At 38.6% G+C, this 18953-nt stretch overlaps 1 pseudogene; it reads right to left on the bottom strand.

Moving 5' to 3' along the window:
* Positions 1-17727: 17727 nt before the first annotated feature.
* On the bottom strand, positions 17728-18747 carry LOC148553989 (uncharacterized; annotated as a pseudogene).
* Positions 18748-18953: the final 206 nt, after the last annotated feature.

The following is an 18953-nucleotide window of genomic DNA, read 5'->3' as shown; positions in this document are numbered from 1 at the left end:
TATCTTCCAATAAACAAATAAGTTAAACAAAAAGAATATTGATTTTTTTTTTCGAAAAAAGAATATTGAATTATTGGTCGACATTAAGAAAATTCTACAGTGAGCTTTTATAGGTTCTGTTTTTTATTGGTCTGAGACAGGTTCATGTGTTTTATTAATCACAAATTTAATGGAGTTTTTTTTTTCGTTTAAGAAGTTAATGGACTTGAGGTAACGAAAAGCAAAACACAAATCTGAAGCCATAAGCCCAACCAACAGAAGTAAGCCCATGAGCTATAATAAAATTGTCTTTCTTTTGAAGACCATGTACACAAAAAATATATTTTTTGGAGTAAATAGTCAAATTGATCTCGAAAGATCACGCAATTTTCATTTTGGTATTCAAAAAAAAAATTTTAATCAAATTCATCACTTACAGATTTTAAGTTAGTCATGTTAGTACTTGTGCCACTTCCCTCGTTAACATCGTTAACGGATGCTGACTTGGCACATTAGAAGTACACCTCACCATATAAAACGACATCATTTTAAGTGTTTGAGAGATAAAATCGAAACGACATCGTATCTGCTAGCAACGAAGACAAAACGCCAATTTCTCACACTTCAATCACACTTCCCTTCGCTCTTAGTAAAAAAAAATCCTTGTTCTTCGTTGCTCGCTGAACTCAGCAATAATGCTCCAAAGAAGACGACCGAGGTTGGATTTGAACGCGTGATTATACTGAGGGTGTCATGTGCATCTTCTCCGGTCGGTTCCACTATAACATTTTTGCTCTATGACCATGGTTTTTTTGTCACGGCCAAAAACCGTGACTACAGAACTATAGATCCTCTATGGTCACAATTTTTTGCCGTGACCTAAAAAAATTTTTGGTCATGATTTTTAAAAAAATCGTGACAAAAAAGTACCTATGGTCACAGTTTTTTATAAAAGGGTGACCTAAAAGGGTTTATGGTCACGATTTTGAGCATGACCTAAAGGTATCCATAGTCACGATTTTAAAGAGTGACCTAAAAAGAGTCTATGGTCACGATTTTTCAAAAAAGAGTGACTTAAATATGTCTATGGTCAAAGTTTTGGGAGGTGACCTAAATGAATCTATGGTCACGATTTTAAAGAGTGACCTAAAAGAGTCTATGGTTACGATTTTTTAAAATCGGGTTACCTAAAGGGATCTATGGTCACAATTTTGAAGAGTGACCTAAAAAAGTTTATGGTCGTGGTTTTATAAAAGGGTAACCTAAAAGGGGTCTATGGTCACGATTTTGGAAGGTGACGTAAAAGGATCTATAGTTACAATTTTTGAAGAGTGACTTAAAAGGGTCTATGGTCACGGTTTTACAAAAAAGTGACCTAAAACGGAGTCTATGTCACGATTTTTGAGGGTGACCTAAAGGGATCTATGATCACGGTTTTGAAAAATGACCTAAAAAGGTCTATGATCACAGTTTTAGAGGGTGACCTAAAAGGGGTTTATAGTCACGGTTTTGAAGAGTGACCTAAAAGGGACTATGGTCATGATTTTACAAAAAGGTGAACTAAAAAGAGTCTATTGATGAAGATTTTCCGAAATTCGGCAAGTGCACCGAATCGTATCAAGTAATACCACGATGAGTAGATATTGTTCCCACGAGAATTAATGGACTAAGCAACCAATGATTAATTGGTTATTCCAATTAGATAATTGAAAACTTGTGTTTGAGAGGATTCCAGTGTAAAAAACAGAGACTTAAAGAAAAGTAAATATAAATGACTAGAGAAAGTAATATGAATGAGTGTTAAGGTTTCATAGATGTTCATTCTGTAGGAAATATAAATGATCTTTGTGTTCATTTATTTAAGGTATGCAGAGATCAATTCATGACAAATCATAAATAAGCATATTCCGATTCCTTGGTAATTTAATTTCTCTTTAATTACTTAATCGCTAATTTTTTAGTTAGTTAATTAAGAAAAGATGTTAAACATAATTCCGATTTATATTCACACAAAGTTCAAGAGTGATCCTAAGTTGAATTATATGTCACTTATTCAAACTAGTTCTAATCCAATTGAAAATAATGAGAATTATAAAGTCGCACACTTTTTAACGCTCTATTCCTAGTTAGATTAAAAAATTATGAGAAAGAGTTTTCAAGCTAATTCCGATATTAAATTTTTCAAAGTAATACTAGAATACAAAACAGAGTTAGAATATTTTTCAACAATTTAAACCCTTAGGAATGAAGAACGAAAACTTAATCATAAAATAGATCAAAGCATAAACCTCAAATAAAATAAAACACTTAGATTAATAATCTATAAAAAGATGAACAGAGCTCCTAACCTTAACAAAGAAGATTAGTTGCTCATGGTGCAAAGAAATAAAAAACTAGGATTGTCTAATGTGACAAAATGTCTAAGATCCTATGATTATTTTCTTATACCTTTTATATTTTAACCTAAACCTAACTTTCAAATTTAAAACAGAATTAAATCAAATCTTTCCTAATTAATCTAAAACTAAAAGTGATTTTCTCCTTGTGATTAAGATTTAAAGCTTAGTGTGTTATTTTATTAGAATCATGGACTTGCAACCTACTCTGGGATTGAGCTTGACACTTGGATAATTTGCATGGTATTTTAAGGTATTTTAGTGGTCACTAAAAGTTGGCCCAAGAAGATGGATGTGGACGTGTGCATGATGTCCATGGGCGTGTATGGGGACTGTTTTTACAAACTGAAAGGTGAGGGTCGTTCTTGGTCCAAACGGAATGTCCACTATAGACATATGCATATTGCTTTGAAATTCTGATTGTTAGCTTTCTAACACCGCTAGAACTGCCTCATTTGGACCTCTATAACTCAAGTTATACTCGCTGAAGTATGAAGAGGTAAGGCTTGACAGCATCTACAAATTCTATTTGCACTTTCCTTCGGCTTGTCTTCAATTCTTAGTTCCTTCGGAGGTTGTTTCCTTTTGCATGCTATATTCTTTGGTTCTCCCAGGAGCTTTTTTGGTTATCATTCTCCTCTTTTGTTCTTACCTAAAATCTTTCAACAGCTTTCTAAACATATCAAAGCTCAAAATAATTCCAAAAAATATTGATTAAAGCACAAAAATCTCAATTGTAATAAGGAGATCACTAACTTTATTCAAAAAAATAATAAAGAAAACAACTAAAGATGATCATGAATCATCTATGGTCACAAGTTTGGTGGGTGACCTATGTAACACCCTACCACACAAAGCTTTACACCTAGGATGTAAAACAGAGGTGGTGAGGCGCTACAACCTCTAAATATAAAAATTTAATATATAATATAGTGAAAAAGACTTGTATCTAGGCGCCTTTGAAGAAAGGGATAAAGCAACAATCGTTAAATCAAAAAGCGTAACGCTCACGAAGCGATAAAGCAGACGAAGCAAGATAGAACGAGCTAAGGAGTTGATATACCAAGAGTTCCAAAATACATATAACAAAACTCAAGACTTGGCTCGCGAAGATAAACCGGTCCGAGCGAATAAGTGTATATACATATATAGATATATAGGAAAACTCAAAAGAAAACCCCAAAATACAGAGTTACAAAACCTGAGTCTCCAAAATCACCTCTAAGAGGAATTAATACAGCATATATATAATAATTGGAGATAGTAAGTATCTAAATAAATACAAATAACCAAAATAAACCCAAAAGGTAAAGATCTTCGCAACATCAAAAGCTTCCAGCATGCTTCAGCGAGGTGTCACATGTCCTACATCTGAAAACCACAAAACCCGTATGGGTGAGAACCAGAGGTTCTCAATATGGTAACAGTGCCCACATATCTAACATATAATGTCCTGAGAAAGATGAAGGCAATCCTAGAACTTCAAACAGATAATTAAAACTTAAAACATAACTAAACCATGAAATTAAAATAGGCAACTAGCTAAGAGTCTTCAGAACTATCTAAAACTCCCCGTTCCAACTCCTCCGAACCTCCCAACCACCAACGGAACCAAATGCAACAAACACAATTATTACAAACAGAGAAATCACAAATAGGATTTAAATATAGCAGATAATCAAGTAGCATTTAATTAATCAATCACTTAGAGAATCCAAACAAGACATATAGATGCATATGATGCATACCTTTCCTAGTGGCTGATGAGTCTCATCTGTCGGTTATAAAGCCAATCCGACAAGTCTTGGTAGCTAACCATTGGACCATCCCTCTGTCGTGCATCCCTAACTCGAGTAATTCTCAATCATAAACATAATCATAGTCATAGTTATAATCATAATCATACAACACCCACACTGGTGTTTATCATGGGGGCGAGCTCATTCAGACCTTTCACAGTGTCCGGCCACACTTACGACATAGGGTCAGCAGAGTATCGAGTCTCAACCTGGAGCACGTGGTGGCTAGTCACTACTTTCATCCAGGGAAACTCGTGTCTCACATAATCATTTCACATCCATCCATACACATCCCATAATCATTCCTTATGACCATATCATCACTCATCATAACTCGGGGCAAGTGAGACGAAACCACAACCCTTGCATCCACTCAGGGAGCCTCTATACTAACCAACCTGGAGCAAGTGGGGTGAAACCACAACCCTTGCATCAACCCAGGAGGTACATTCTCATATGCCCAGGAGGAACCAAGGAGGGGATCCTAACCTCCCACCATCTCGCTGGGGGCAATTTTACAATACCAGGAGGAACAAGGAAGGAGATCCTCACCTTCCACCATCTCTCTGGGGTCGCACTTTCGAGAAAGAGAACTCAAGATAAAACAATCATTCGAATTCACATTTTCATTTCAAGCCATAAATTACAATTTATCATAGCCATCCGGCTTAAAATCATAATTCATACTCAGCCATAAACCATCATCATACACAGCTATTCGGCTCATATCACACACAACCATTCGGCTCATATCATATACACAGCACTCCACCATCCTCCTCAACAACTCATAACCTCATCATTAGTCATAACTTCTCATTATATCCCCGTTCTTCATCCACAAGTTACCCCCTTCCCTAGCTTCCTCTCAATCACTAGGCATTTTATATTGATTTAAGACTTAAAAGGGTAAAAACGGGGTTTTATAAGCTTAAAACAGCGTCTCGAAAGGTCACAAGCTTGTTGGGAAGGTGAAGGACTTGAAAACAAAGGTTTCATAAGAAAACAGGGTCGTGTGCGTACGCACAGGGGTGTGCGTGCGCACGCCCATAAGTATTTTCAGAAAGTGACAGAAAGAAAAATTTCCATTGTTGAGTGCGCGCACAAGGCGTGCCAGCGCCATCAACAGAACTTCCTTTCCAACGTGTGCGTACGCACCGCTCGTAAAACTTCATTGGTTGTGTGTGCGCACAGGGCATGCTAGCGCTCCCATCAGTAGCCCTTTCCCTGTGTGTGCGTGCGCACAGGTTCAAAAGTCCACGGGGTGTGCGTACACACAGGGCTGTGCGTGGCACACAAACCAGAAATCTCAAATTCTGCAGAATTCATAGAATTCATATTTCAGACCCCAACTTTCAACGATAATATCTCCTTCCACAAAATTCAGATTTTCACCAAATTTAAACCATTTTAAAGCTTGTGAAATTATCTTTCATTTGATATAAAAGCATCAATTTTCAAAAACAATAGCTTGAGATATGATCCATTGAAGTTCATCAAAATTTCATTTTTACCAAAGTTCATAAACTCCCAATTTCCAAAACATATAATTCCAAATTCATTTTAAAACCAACCAGAACCTTACTATTTCAAATTCAACCACATTACAACTTCTATATTCATTCCACAACATATCAACACTCTACTTCATAAATTTTAATTCAATAATCCACAATATACATCATCGAATACCAACCTTCCATTTTTATCAAACTCCGGAACCAAGGTCTCTAATTTCACAATGATCAACATACAAGACCAATTATCCATATCAAGCACAAATTTCAACTTCAATTCAACCTTTACATATACCAAGTATCATCATATAAAACTCACATACATCATCAATCAATAACTTCAATCATACCCTCCAAAAACCAATAATCACATAATTATGCCACAATTCCAACAACCAATCAACCATCATCACAAATTCAATTCCTATCCTATGGGTCTCTAGCCTAAGTTTTCACACCACATTACATTTTAGATACAGGAAACCGAAACCATACCTTGGCCGATTCCCCGCTCAACCCGGAACACTTCCAATTTCACTTTTTTCTCAATTTTCAAGGCTCCAACACCACCAAAGTCAGATTTCCAGCTTGCAACTCCACTTCCAAGCTTCCAAAATTACCAACAAGCTTCAACAAGCATCAACAACCAATTTTTTCCCAAGCTATACACATCAATTACCACAAATCAATACCTAGGGTTCATCAAAATTATCATTTCACAAGGTAAATAGTTTCCTTATCTTTCTCGATGATGTTTGAGGCACAAACCACCAATAGCCCAACCTTAAGTACCACCTAAACAATCAAGGCACAAAAATTCCTTCAAAATCATCACCCATATTTTCGGATTTTTAGGGCAGAGAAAAGGAGATAAAAACTCAAATTCTTACCAACAAATGTTAGATAGAACTGACGAGCTCGGCGAGAGCCTCGCGTAGCCACTGACAGCACACGAATCGAAGCACTGTAACTCGAGTTATGATCAAATGAATGATAAGGTGAATAGTGTTTGTGAAACCCTCTCCTCTCTTCCTCTCATTCACGCTGCTTCAGCCTCCTTGTACTGAAAGTGAGTGAATTGGTCACTTAAGTGACCTTTTATATGTTGGACTTGGGCCTAACTTGGGCCCAGTCCAACCCGTTAGTGTTTTTGGCACGTTTGGCCCAATTTTGGGCCAAACCTTTAAAATTAGTGTCCGATTTTCAATTCTAAATATTTTTCTAAGGTTTTCTACTATTTATATTATTCTCGCACAATACCAGACAAACTTGAGCCGATACTGCCGGTTAATTTTCTGTTACGCATTTTTACGTAATTTTCCGAAGAAAATTACATTTTCCGAAGAAAATTACATTTTCCAACTCAGAAAAATCTACTGAGTCCAAATATCATATTTGGATTTTCCAATTAATATTCTAAAATTTTGAACCTATTTCTGGAAATTAAATTATTATTATTTTACGTTAATTAATCGGTTAATTAATTCGCGGATCTTACATTTTCCTTACCTCAATAGGAATTTTGCCCACAAAATTCGAATTCAGTTACCTGAAGACAGGTGAGGGTAGTCTGTCCCCACTTCTAATTCAAGTTCTTCGGTGTGCTTCTCCATTCTGACTTGATTTCCAAGTTACCTCTCTAATAATACTTCTTTTCCTCATAGTTCCTTACAATTACGTCATCAATTCTGATTGGGGTCACTTGAAACTTCATATCCTTTTCGAATTGGACTGGTTCAAATTGCTCTAGCACCTTAGATGGCCCATCATCCTCAAAATAAACTCCTTTAGGTCGATCGCTCTCCTCTTACTGGTCGCCGAAGTAGTCTCCAATAATGCACAACTTTCTCTTTTAAACTCTCTAGGCTCACTTCGTTAGTCTGCATAACTTTTATGTCGGCATGCGCAGTTAGAACCTTAACTCGATTTTCGCTTAATCTTTCCTCATCGTTTTCGGCTGTTAGTTCAGAACCTAAGACGCTTGATTCCTTTGTTCAACTCGCTTCAACATTCTTAGTAGCTCTTTATCCTCTTACTGCACTTCTCGAACTCTTGGTCTTACTACTCCTTAAAATTTGCAACCAATTCAGTCTGATACCTCTAGCTGCTGCCTCGACATCCAGCTTTAGACTACAACCTTACTTAACAGTTCCCTCTCCTTAATCGTTCTCCAACAACACTCAGGGTATTTTTTTTTTTACTAAAGGCGCTTGTCACCGCTTTACGATGTTGTCTCCACATGCATCCAAACTCCTTCGATATTGCATTGCAGTAATTTCAAATGGTTTATGAGGTTCAAGTGTCATGAGTACTGGTACCGAGATTAATCTTCCTCTCAAGACTCGAAATTTTGCTTCGCCTTCAGGCATCCACAGACACGGTGCACCTTAGCATGTCAATGTAACTTCAGGCAATATGGTCGGCAAGAATTAAGGCTCCAAAACTCCTCTTGATATCGCACACATACACGCTTCATCTCCCACGTTCAGGAGTATTGCTCTAAAAGACCAATATCTCGGCTGTTACAACTAGAGGTGATACGTGATACTAATTTAGATTCGAACTGATTCTTAAACAGATGTTAAGCTCGAAAGATGAATGATCAGCGTTCGCGAGAATTCAAAAAGATGTCTTGTATAGTAATTAAACAAAAGTGGCAGGTGAATAACAAAATGCACAAGGAGGAAAATTCAAGGTGCATCTCAAGAAAAAGGTTCAAATCAAAACCATGATAGGGAGAACAAGACGTATCAATTTAAGCAAGTCTCATCTAATGTTAAAGAGGACGCAAGTTTGCAAAAGGGAGCAACTCCGCTCGTAGCATGCCCCTAAGATTCAAGGATTTAGATGATTATACCAAGATAAGTTCAGGCTCATTCTGGAAAAAACGAGACTCATACAAGTAAAAGGTAGCATTGGAAGGAGGACCAATTCATTAAGAATTCCAAGAAGCTTGTGAAATATTTGCAATAATTCATAGATGTTTTGTGTAACCAATTGATAAGAATTGATGAAGTTGGGAATTATGGACGATAGCGAGTATGTTTCATTATGATAAGATTGATTCTAGTTGGTTTGATGGCATTGCGAGGGTTGAATTCGTGATTGATTACGATGAAAGTTGACTGCATATGAGTTGAGAACAAGTACACAATTGTATCTCTATGTGAAATGCACATGGGGTGTCTACAACTAAAGACTACGGTTGCCTTTAAAATGTGTGGTTAAAATGTACAGTTAAAGCATAGAGGAGTTGAATAATTTAAAGGAATAGTCAACTCTAAAAGCTGAAAGAGCTTTTATAAGTAGATGAAAATGTGAACTAAGGATTAGGAATGAGAGTGATACCGAATAGTCAACTACGGTATTGAAATGAGATTGAGCAATGATTATAGGAACATTTGGATTGCTAAGTTGGGTTGTCACCATGGTACATGAACGATCTGACAAAGTTGATATTGCGATTGGTTGTTATAGTGAATGGTGATAAGTTGATTATCGAAAGCCTTCCGCCTGATAATTCGTTGAAGATTCAAGAAGAAATTTGAAGTAGAATTTTCAATGTAAGTCTCAAAAGAAAGGCTAAGTCGGGTTGTGAAGAAGCGTTGATGCAATCCCTCTCGTATAAGTCTTTTGCTGTTCTCTTCCTTCTTCACTGGTATAATCGGTGCTCCTCACAGGAAAATACTTAGTCAGATAGTTTTCTCTTCTAATACTCCTTTCAACTTGATCCTAAGTTCTACCGATTATAATGGTGTCTTCCGTTGTGGTACAATCAAAAATGATCCGGCTTCCGACACTAAGCATATCGCAAACTCACTTTCTCTCTGAGATGGGGGGGTTCCGGTACACCTTCAGAATTGTCTCAGAAACTCTCTCGCAATAGCGATTTGGTCTCATCTTCACTCGCCTCTCAAACGATTAGCAACTAAAAGTTAAATCCATTTCATTCCTCTTCCTCACAGTTCACTATCACTGGGTTTCAAACAATAACTCCGCACTGTTCTCCACTTTCGATCCCTTAGATGTAATCCAACCCATTTTTGTTGCGTCACTCTGATTCTTAACCCTTAAGAGCCTGGCCATTCTCCTAGGTTAACTAAAATATCGCTCCGTCTCAACCACTAATAGTCTTCGACTAATCATCGACTTGTACTTTACGATTATCGATGCTTGTCATGCATTACGAATGAATATCACATATTAATGATATGCAAAGAAGTTAGAAATCCAAATGCTAGTTCGTGATTACCTCGGGTCTGAGGATCAGATTCGGCTACCTCCCGGCGTTTTCTGTGTGGACAATTCCGTGACATATGCCCAGGACGACCGCACTTATAGCATAAGCCCGAACCAAAACGACACGGTCTATTTGGGTGATAGCTTCCGCATTTCTGAAAACTTGAACCATCTGAAACAGTCGCTGACTGTTTTCTTTTTCTCTTAAATTCTTGGCCCCTTGGTGCGAAGTTCTGATTATGTTCCCTTTGGTGAAATTCCCGGCCATCATTTCTTTCCAGCTCGGTCCTTCTTGAGCTTTCGCCCGCTGTTTGACCTATGTTACTTAACTTTGGATAACTCGCTATTTCCACTGGTACCACTGTACTCGGGACAACATTTTCGCCTTCATTTCCATCACTACTGTCGTTGCCAACTTTAACTTGTTGTTCCGTCCTACCCCTTGCTTGGCTAGTCGCAGTAGCCATAGCACCAATGGCAGCAACAGCACTTGCCATCGCGGTCATGATTTTAGTCAAGGTACCTACCGGTATGGTTACATCATTATCTCTCCGTCCTCGACCCCGATTACGCCCCTGACCGCATCCACGAGGCGCCATTTGGTTCCTGTTCACACCAAACAAGTGATATCAACGTGATCAGTCTCAATATCACAAGTCTAATGTTTCAAAGTTCTAAATACATGCTCATGAACTTTATGCTATGTATATCAGGAAGATATCCTAAATAGCACATAAACACGACTCATAGTATGCTCAAAAGCATAGTCAGTCCGTCCCTCAGCCTCTACAGGAATGAACTGCTCTGATACCATAATGTAGCACCCTACCACACAGAGTTTTACACCTAGGATGTAAAACAGAGGTGGCGAGGTGCTACGACCTCTAAAAATAAAAATTTAATATATAATATAGTGAAAAATACTTATATCTAGGAGCCTTTGAAGAAAGGAATAAAGCAAAAATTGTTAAATCGAAAAGCGTAAAGCTCACGAAGCGATAAAGCAGACAAAGTAAGATAGAACGAGCTAAGGAGTTGATATACCAAGACTTCCAAAATACATATAACAAAACTCAAGACTCGGCTCACGAAGATAAATCGGCTCGGGCGAATAAGTGTATATACATATATAGATATATAGGAAAACCCAAAAGAAAACCCCAAAATACAGAGTTACAAAACCTGAGTCTCCAAAATCACCTCTAAGAGGAATTAATACAGTATATATATAATGAGTGGAGATAGTAAGTATCTAAACAAATACAAATAATCAAAATAAACCCAAAAGGTAAAGATCTTTGCAACATCAGAAGCTTCCAGCATGCTTCAGCGAGATGTCGCCTGTCCTGTATCTGAAAACAACAAAACCCGCATGGGTGAGAACCGGAGGTTTTCAGCATAGTAACAGTATCCACATATCTAAAATATAATGTCCTGGGAAAGCTGAAGGCAATCCTAGAACTTCCAACAGATAATTAAAGCTTAAAACATAACTAAACCATGAAATTAAAATAGGCAACTAGCTAAGGGTCTTCAGAGCTATCTAAAACTCCGCGTTCCAACTCCTCCAAACCTCCCAACCACCAACGGAACCAAATGCAACTAACACAATTATTACAAACAGAGAAATCACAAATAGGATTCAAATATAGTAGATAATCAAGTAGCATTTAATTATGCAATCACTTAGACAATCCAAACAAGACATATAGATGCATATGATGCATGCCTGTCCTAGTGGCTGATGAGTCTCATCTGTCGGTTATAAAGCCAACCCGACAAGTCCTGGTAGCTAACCATTGGACCGTCCCTCTGTCGTGCATCCCCAACTCGAGTAATTCTCAATCATAAACATAATCATAGTCATAGTCATAATCATAATCATACAACACCCACACTAGTGTTTATCACGGGGGCGAGCTCATCCGGACCTTTCACAGTGTCCGACCACACTTACGACATAGGTTCAGCAGAGTATCGAGTCTCAACCTGGAGCACGTGGTGGCTAGTCATTGCTTTCATCCAGGGAAACCCGTGTCTCAGATAATCATTTCACATCCATCCATACACATTCCATAATCATTCCTTATGACCATATCATCACTCATCATAACCCGGGGCAAGCCACAAGCCTTGCGCCCACTCGGGGAGCCTCTATATTAACCAACCTGGAGCAAGTGGGGCGAAACTACAACCATTGCATCAACACAGGAGGTACGTTCTCATATGCCCATGAGGAACCAAGGAGGGGATCCTACCCTCCCAACATCTCGCTGGCAGTGATTTTATAATACCAGAAGGAACAAGGAAGGGGATCCTCACCTTCCACCATCTCTCTGGGGTCACACTTTCGAGAAAGAGAACTCAAGATAAAATAATGATTCACATTCACATTTTCATTTCCAGCCATAAATTACAATTTATAATAGCCATTCGGCTTAAAATCACAATTCATAATCAACCATAAACCATCATCACACATAGCCATTCGGCTCATATCACACACAGTCATTCGGCTCATATCATATACACAGCCATTCGGCTCATATCATATACACAGCACTCCACCATCCTCCTTAACAACTCATAACCTCATCATTAGTCATAACTTCTCATTATATCCTCTTTCTTTATTCACAAGTTACCCCCTTACCTAGCTTCCTCTCAATCACTAGGCATTTTATATTGATTTAAGACTTAAAAGGGTGAAAATGGGAATTTATAAGCTTAAAACAGCTTCTCGGAAGGTCACAAACTTGTTGGGAAGGTGAAGGACTTGAAATCAAAGGTTTCATAAGAAAACAGGTTCGTGTGCGTACGCATAGGGGTGTGCGTGTGCACGACCAGAAGTGTTTTCAGAAAGTGTGCGTACGCACAGAGCTGTGCACACGCACAGAAAGAAAATTTTTCATTGTTGAGTACGCGCACAAGGCGTGCCAGTGCCATCAATAGAACGTCCTTCCCAACGTGTGCGTACGCACAAGGCTGTGTGCTAGCGCTCCCATCAGTAGCCCTTTCCCCGTGTGTGCGTACACACAAGGCTGTGCGTGCGCACAAATTCAAAAGTCCACGAGGTGTGCATGCGCATAGGGCTGTGCGTGCGCACACAAACCAGAAATCTCAAATTCTGCAAAATTCACAGAATTCAGATTTCAGACCCCAACTTTTAACGATCATATCTCCTTCCACAAAATTCAGATTTTCATCAAATTTAAACCATTTTAAAGCTTGTGAAATTATCTTTCATTTGATATAAAAATCATCAATTTTCAAAAGCAATAGCTTGAGATATGATTCATTGAAGTTCATCAAAATTTTATTTTTACCAAAGTTCATAAACTCCCAATTTCCAAAACATATAATTCCAAATTCATTTTAAAACCAACCAAAACCTTACTATTTCAATCTCAATGACATTACAACTTCCATATTCATTCCACAACACATCAACACTCTAATTCATAAATTTTAATTCAATAATCCACAATATACATCATCGAATACCAACCTTCCATTTTCATCAAACTCCGCCACCAAGGTCTCTAATTCCACAAGATCAACATACAAGACCAATTATCCATATCAAGCACAAATTTCAACTTAAATTCAACTTTACATATACCAAGTATCATCATCATATAAAACTCACATACATCATCAATCAAGAACTTCAATCATACCCTCCAAAAACCAATAATTACATAATTATGCCACAATTCCAACAACCAATCAACCATCATCACAAATTCAATTCCTATCCTATGAGTCACTAGCCTAAGTTTTCACACCACATTACATTTTAGATACAGGAAACCGAAACCATACCTTGGCCGATTTTCTGCTCAACCCAGAACACTTCCAATTTCACTTTTTCCTCAATTTTCAAGGCTCCAACACCTCCAAGGTCAGGTTTCCAGCTTGCAACTTCACTTCCAAGCTTCCAAAATTACCAACAAGCTTCAACAAGCATCAACAACCAATTTTTTCCCAAGCTATACACATCAATTAACACAAATCAATATCTAGGGTTCATCAAAATTACAATTTCATAAGGTAAAGAGTTTCCTTACCTTTTCCGATGGTGTTTGGGGCACAAACCACCAATAGCCAAATCTTAAGCACCACCTAAACAATCAAGGCACAAAAATTTCTTCAAAATCATCACCCATATTTTCGGATTTTTAGGGTAGAAAAAAGAGATGAAAATTCTAATTCTTACCAACAAAGGTTAGATAGAGCTGACGGGCTCGGCGGGAGCTTTACGTAGCCGCTGATGACACGCGAATCGGAGCATTGTAGCTCGAGTTATGATCAAATGAATGATGAGGTGAATAGTATTTGTGAAACCCTCTCCTCTCTTCCTCTTATTCATGCTGCTTCAGCCTCCTTGTGCTGAAAGTGAGTGAATTCGTCACTTAAGTGACCTTTTATATGTTAGGCTTGGGCCCAACTTAGACCCGATCGAGCCCGTTAGCGTTTTTGGCCCGTTTGGCCCAACTTTGGGTCAAACCTTTAAAATTAGTGTCTAGTTTTCAATGATAAAGATTTTTATAAGATTTTCTACTGTTTATATTATTCTCGCACAGTAGCGAACAGACTTGAGCCGGTACTGCCGGTTAATTTACCGTTACCGGTTTTTACGCAATTTTCTGAAGAAAATTATATTTTTTAACTCAGAAAAATCTACTGAGTCTAAATATCATATTTAAATTTTTCAATTAATATTCTAAAATTTTGACACTATTTTGGGCAATTAAATTATATTTATTTTACGTTAATTAATCAGTTAATTAATTCGCGGTTCTTACAACCTAAAAGGATCTATAGTCAGAGTTTTAAAGAGTGACTTGAAAGGAGTCTATGTGTAACACCCTGACTACCAAAGACAACGCTTCCGGCTGCGCAACTCTGATAGCTCGGATATTACGACGACACTTATACTAATTAATATTAAAATATGAGCCTGTTTGAAATTTTAAACCGCAATACCGCTCCCAAAAATACTTTTGATATACAACGTACATCCATACAACTTACAGAAACTCATAAAGAGTACATACATATATATATATATATATATATATATATATATACATACATATATATAAATATTATTACAAGCATAATCCAATACAATTTCCTATCCCTCTTACAGAATATATCAAGATAAAGGCGAGGGTACAATAAACCATAACTAAAACGATACAGGGCATCACAACAACAATTAAATAAGCTCTTCGTAACTTCTGCGCCCATATCCTGAAAGGGGAAAAATGTAGGGGGGTGAGAACATCATCCTCGAAAGGGTTCTCAGTAAAGGGTTTTTGGGAATTACTGTAATAGGATACATGAAGATAACCGCACCAGTGATTCATAACCGTCTTATGCCTCTTTTCAAAAACAACGGTTTACAATGAAAGTAAAGTCGGAAATCTTTTCGGAAAGAAGAACCGTTCAATTCTCAAAACTCAAAAGCCTTTCAAAACGGTTTATCTATGCGGAACCAAAATAGCCTTTCATAATTTTATTCCAAACCAGAAACACAAAACCGAAATCAACCGTCAGTTCATCTCTTTCCAACCACGGCCCTAGGCCCAAACAATCCAACCAACAACCAATCACCACAATCCAACAGAGTTCCAGATGCAAACACAAATAGGAAGTTCAAGCACAAACAAACAGTTATTACAAGTAGAACAGTTAGCAATTAATCAGATAGGCAAACCAAGTATAATATGCACACCCAACCAATGTCACACAAATGCATATGATGCATGCCTGTCCCTAGTGGCTGATGATATCATCTGTCGGTTATAGAGCCAACCCGACAAGTCCTGGTAGCTAACCATTGGACTGTCCCTCTGTCGTGCATCCCCAACTCGAGTTATACTCATCATAAACTTGATCATAATCATGATCCATATCCATCACCCTCACTGGTGAATATTTATCCATCACCATCACTGGTGAATATTTATGGGGGCGAGCTCATCCGGGCCTTTCACAGTGCCCGGCCACACTTACGACATTGGGTTAACAGAGCTTCGAGTCTCAACCTGGAGCACATGGTGGCTAGCCATTGCTACTACCCAGGGAAACCCTCATCTCCAATAGTGGAAGTGCAAAAATCACAATTATCAATAATTCAGCATATACATGTATTCATTCTCATCCATGGATCAACATCCATCTCAGCCATCCGGCTTACGGTTCAGTCCAGAACCAGCCAATATTGATAATCACACACAGCCATTCCGGCTCACGGTTCAATCCAGAACCAGTCAATATTCATAATCATACATAGCCATTCCGGCTCATAATAAAACAGCACTTCCACATTCAAAATCATCAAATTCATGAAATCGGCATTTAAGCCATAAATCATTTTCTCAATTCATTTCACTTTGAAATCAAGTTTCAACTCTTTTCAGCCTTGGCTTTAAAGATCTCATTTCTCAAATTATCTCAGGCTCATAAGCCAATTTTACTCAAGGAAAATTCCCTTTTTGAAATAAGCCACTCTCGGCTTCCTCTTTCCAAAACTTCCAAAACCATGGAAAGTTAAAGATTCCTTTTGAATCATTCAAAATCACCCATCCAACAATGGGATTTTTGTAACAAAAGTTCCTCGGCAGAGTCCCAAGTCCTTAGGGGAGAATAGCATAACTCATTTCGCCAAATTCATTTAAAATCATTAAAACCTTGGCTTTCCGATTTGAGTAATAAAATAAGATCTAAGCCAAACCGAGTCACGTAATCATTTACTTCCTTCAAAGCCGTTTCCTTTACTTAGGCAAAACCAGCTTTAACCCCCATGACAAATTCTAAAACGTTTCAACTGTTAAAAATTGTTTTAGTCTTGCAAGAATTCAGAATTCAAAGAGTACTCAAAACCTTTCTCAAAACATTTCAAAATGAAACTTGTCAATAGACACTCAGGTTCTTTCAAAGTCATTGAAACTTCTTTAATTAAAACCCCCAAGTCAAATTCAAAGGCATAAATCCTTTTCACATCCAAACAGCTTTAAAACACAAGTCTCATCTAAATAACTTTTTTCTGAAAGAGATACAATGCCTTTCTTAAGAAGCAAGACTGAATCACAATTTCCTCTTTAATAATTCATTTCAAAAGCATGAATCATTCTTTTCTTGATAATTCAAGTAAAATAGTAGAAGTCTTTAACTCATCATTTTTCCAGACAACATTCAATAAAGACTCGGATTTTATAGAAATTTCGGCAGCACCTCCCCTAAAACTTGGACTTTGCCACCCGGTTCGGGTCCCCACTAAACCATTCCACAATCCTTTTCAACAGTCCAGAATCCAAAATCAATTCAAAATCAAGCTAAATCCAACAGTCGCCTCATTGGCATATCTCAAGAAAACGTTTCAAAATCACACCAATATCAACTGAATCAACTCCTTTCCAAAGCTTTAAAGAATCGGTTCAGCATTAAATCATTTATCAAAACCAAATCAATTTAAGCAACCTAGGCTGAATTTCAAGAGTATTCTATCTTTCACATCATCAAAATAATTGAATCAATTCAAACCAATCCTCAACGGATTAAACTCATATCTCAAATCTTTAAAGAATCAACTTCAGACATTACATTTCACAAAGCCGCACAACAATTCAACCAAACCAACATCCATAGTCATTCGAGTCAATCAAATAATACATAAGGCAGATACAATCACCAAATACACAATATCTCGCACCAGTATCCATATGTAATAATTCCAATACACAAAATATAGTTTTTGGAAAGCACCCCTACCTCAACACGTTGAAACTACATCCCAAACTCGTTAACTGACTCCTTTTTGCTCGGCCCGAAATCACCGGCAATCAAAACCTTGGCTCTGCTTGCTCTCTCAAAAGCAGAAACAGCTACAAGCGGCATAAGCAAACCGGATTCTAACTCCTAACACATTAATACCGCAAAGACCTTAATATACATAACAGGACATTAACGCGGAGGTTTTCGAAACGTAAAATACTTACTGTAATACGAAAACAAAAATAGCAACGGCCTCTGAACCGGTTTGGCGGTAGCCCCGGCAGCCACCTCAAGCAGCAGTGGCGACCGGACTCCGGCGATAGTGACTGAAACCAACATGCCGCGACAATAAAACTCCCATAATCCCACAAGAAACGAAAACCAAGTTCGAAACCCTTACCGGCATACTTTTCCGGCGACGGCAGCAGTGTCTCAAGTGGCAGAAGCTCAGCCCGGAGCTCCAGCGGTGGTCCCGGAAGTCACAGAACCATCCCTAGGGGTCAGAATCACAGAGATGCAGCTTTCTTCTCCCGCAGTGACACCTCTGGCGTCCTGAACCCCTTTTTGACGGCGACAGTTCCAACCGAGGCGGCGCCGGCGACGCAAGCACGGCTGGGCATGGTGGTTGAACCCCAGCTCAGTCTCAGATCTCTCTGTCTCTCCTGTTCGGTGTGTCTGGACGGCCTTCTCCTCAACGGCACGACGGCAGAGCAAACCAGACTGGCGACGGCAGAGGTCACGGCGCGTTCGGCGGTGACGCGGGCTGGAGGTGCCGGCGACAGCGGCGACTTCACCTTCTCCGCGCTCGCTCCTCCTTCTCCATCGGTGGTTATGGCTCGCGCTCTCTTCAGGTCGCGGTTCTGCCTCTGATGCTGCGCAAGGATGATCGGCGACGGCACGAGCTCCTCGTGCGACGAATCGGCACAGTGACGGGCTCGGCGGCTGCGTCGCCCTCCTCCCCTCTCGGATCTCCCTTCCCTGCTTCCCCCTTTTTCCCCTATCCCTGATTTTGCCTCTGTTTTCCTTTTCCATTGCAGCGTTGCTGCTGCTGGTTGTTGGGGGAGGGTTTTGTGGCTGTAGGGTTAGAGGGAAAGGTTAACTGGGTTAGGGTTTTTAGGGTTAGGGGTAGTTTAGGTAATTTTTTAATAAAATTATGGGGTAATATAGTAATTGAAACCCAAATTAAATTCCATACTAATTACATATAGAAAAATACTATTTGATCATCAATTGTACAA

Source organism: Arachis ipaensis, chromosome B7 (assembly GCF_059453495.1).
Source record: "Arachis ipaensis isolate K30076 ecotype BB chromosome B7, ASM5945349v1, whole genome shotgun sequence".
Taxonomy (NCBI): Eukaryota; Viridiplantae; Streptophyta; class Magnoliopsida; order Fabales; family Fabaceae; genus Arachis; species Arachis ipaensis.
The sequence above is the reverse complement of the archived record's forward strand: the minus strand, read 5'-3'. Positions and strand labels throughout refer to the sequence as shown.